General features: G+C 37.9%; 1 long non-coding RNA gene across 1 annotated transcript in view; it reads left to right on the top strand.

The window, feature by feature from the left end:
- The window catches only part of LOC110442079, a 4,803-nt gene extending 3,375 nt beyond the window's left edge, over nt 1–1,428 (top strand). The window contains exon 3 of the long non-coding RNA XR_002461985.1: nt 1,152–1,428. This is a non-coding gene — a long non-coding RNA (uncharacterized LOC110442079). The remainder of the gene's footprint in view (nt 1–1,151) is intronic.
- The last annotated feature ends 1,490 nt before the right edge of the window (nt 1,429–2,918 follow it).

The raw sequence follows: 2,918 nt of genomic DNA, 5'->3' as shown, positions 1-2,918 counted from the left end.
TTTAACGGCCCATCGACGGCTGTGGTCATTTAGGGCCATGGTGATTTATTTATTCACTTTACTTTTTTAACAAACATGTGAATAGCGAAGATAAAATCAGATAAAATGGTTCATTTTAAAAGTATTCGCATTGTATGTGTAGATAATTAAAAATAATAAAAGGGGGTTAAAATAATAAAAGAGATAACGAATAGATGATATGGAATATGCGATATATATATAACGTCAAAAAGGATAAGGTGGGTTAAAAGACATCAGAGTCTATAAAATAGACCGATGTCTTTCAAATAGTTAAATAATGCCTTCGAATCCACGGAACTGAAAAGTGTTTTCATATCCGGGACTCGGAAGTAGTTATCACGAATGTGTTTAAAATCGGAACATTCTATTAAAAAATGCTCCACTGTAAATGGAGTGTCACATGCGTGGCATGAAGGTATATCTTCTCGTTTTAAAAGGTACGAATGAGTAGGATATGTGTGCCCAGTGCGGAGCCGAGCGAGGACAACTTCCTCTCTACGATCTTTCCGACTGGGAATAGATGTTTTAAGTTTCGGTTGTATCTTAAAAAGTTTGTTGTTGGTCTCCAGAGACCAGCGTTTCTGCCATTCATTTTGAATGGCTGTACGAATAGTAGGTTTAAAATCTGTGTATGGTAGTTTGATATTTGTTTGTTCGAGATTCAATGCATTTTTTGCTTCCCTGTCAGCAAATTCGTTGCCTTTTATTCCGACATGGCTCGGAATCCATAGTAAAGTTATTTTAGACTTTTTTAATATACGAGATATTCGAAGAGCAAGGTTTTGTACGATTGTGTTTTTAGGATCTCGTAACTGTAAACTCTGTAGGACAGATAGAGAGTCTGAACAAATAATTGCCTTTTTAATGCGGTGTTCATCGATATGGTCGAGGGCCAAACCAATGGCGCATGCTTCAGCAGAAAAGATGGAGGCGCCGTCTGGTAGTCGGACTGAAGTGCAAGTATTGGCAGTACAGCAGGCTGCTGCCACTTTCTCACCTTCTTTGGAGCCATCGGTGTAAAGTTGTGTATGAGAAGGGTAATTCGAAATGCATTCCCGAAAGGAGGATTTGTGTTCTTCGGGCATAACACTTGATTTCCCTCGCTCATGTAATGTAAAGTTAAAGGAAAGGAGTGTATCTTTGGAAGAACTGAATGGTTGGTCAAAGAAAAATGTACAACATTGGCTAACAAAACGTATTGTTTGAAAAAGTCTGGAAACAAAACTGTTCTGGTGAATAGAATATTGCGTACTATTAATTTTGGTGAGAGCGATATATCATCAGACAGCTCGGATGATGAAAACAATTGATACACAAACTTGCCTGATGTCAAGGAACTGAATGAATGGGATGAGCTGACAACTTCTAATTGCCCTCCTGTAAGATCAGAGGATGTAGATAATTACTTTTTGTTTGAGAAAATTCCAGTGACAGGAAAAACCAATCATTGCAACAGACAGTTGAAGAAGTCAAAAAAGTTCAGTAACGATAACTACATTGCAGACATTGTCATTCTGTTAATAATACATCACCTTATTGTGTTAGTTAGAATTACGCCCAAGTATCCACCTAGATTCGGTTCATCCTGCGTTTTGGCTTGCGTGCGGTTAGCGGTAGTCTACCGTCTAGAAAGCGATCGTTCACCGTTCGAGCACCGTTCGTATGTTTCGTCTGTTTCGTTCGTATCAGCTAAATCGTTCTGTTCGGTTATTTCGACCATCTCTATCGTCCAATTATTTCATTGGGTCGTTTAGTTCGGCTACTCCGTCCGGCTGTTCTGTCCGGCTGTTGAGTTCGATCGTCTACTCTGTCTTTTTGGGTTAGGATGCGCACACAGTTTATCAATTCACTTAGGCAAATGGTAGAACTGCAGAAGATCTCTCGCTTATCTCCAGAATTATGAACCTCAATTATCAGATACAGTGACAAAGGCTACGCTATTAGAAAGATAATTCGTTGGCAAGCACATGCGCGCGCCGAATTGCGTATTTACGGTTTTTATAGGAACTCTTCAATGCGGGAAACCACGTTGTTGTCGGTAAACATAAAAACAAAATGGAGAAAAGGAAGAATACAGAGTATATTGGGCGAATTTAACTGGATTTCGGATTACGAAATTGTTTTCGGAGCAAGAAATGGTCAACAATTAAAGCCTGCTGTTCCAAAGACTGGTCGCAAAAGAAATGCAGTGTGGCTAATTACCGCCTGACTACTCGTAAGTTCCCCGAAGTGTTCACAAAATTCGCATTGTAAATTTCCCATTTATACAATACCCTTTTTACACGTTTATCAAATTAGTATGTCGTTGATTTAGTTTGTATAAAGTCTCGAGTAAGTTTGTACACGTGTTACACTTTGAGAACTGTAATTTACGTCTCTCTGTTCAATAGTCTACTTGATGGAAAAAAAGTCCCGAAACGCCCCCCACCCCCACCAAGAGGTTTTAATTTCTTAGGTAAAAAAGCTTTATTTATCATAATCAATGCACTATTCACACTTCCAGTACTACGACGTATTTGACCTTTGTCATACAAGAATTAATTTTGTCTCAAGCTTTTATATAATTCTCAATTGTTTGAAAATGAAGATCAAAGGAACAGAGTACTATTGAATAAATATATATTCCTACACTTAGTGTAAGTGTAAGAGGGGAACATACAGCCTTCAGTATGTACTAGAAGGATCATGGTGATGCTGTACATCAGATATTACAATTCCCTGTCAGACTTGGATCATGAATGCTTTCCAAATCATGTCATAACATGAACATCAAACATGTAAATTTCTTCATGATTAAAGACTGTGATGAAATGTATTTCTGTAAACAGAAGTTAATATTTGCTTTATATAGTAATTATTTGATAGGGATAAGGTTAATACAATTCGTCTTCTCCCCC

This window comes from Mizuhopecten yessoensis, unplaced genomic scaffold (genome assembly GCF_002113885.1).
Source record: "Mizuhopecten yessoensis strain PY_sf001 unplaced genomic scaffold, ASM211388v2 scaffold716203, whole genome shotgun sequence".
NCBI classification, from domain to species: Eukaryota; Metazoa; Mollusca; class Bivalvia; order Pectinida; family Pectinidae; genus Mizuhopecten; species Mizuhopecten yessoensis.
Note: the sequence above shows the minus strand (reverse complement) of the source record. Positions and strands in the feature narration are given on the sequence as shown.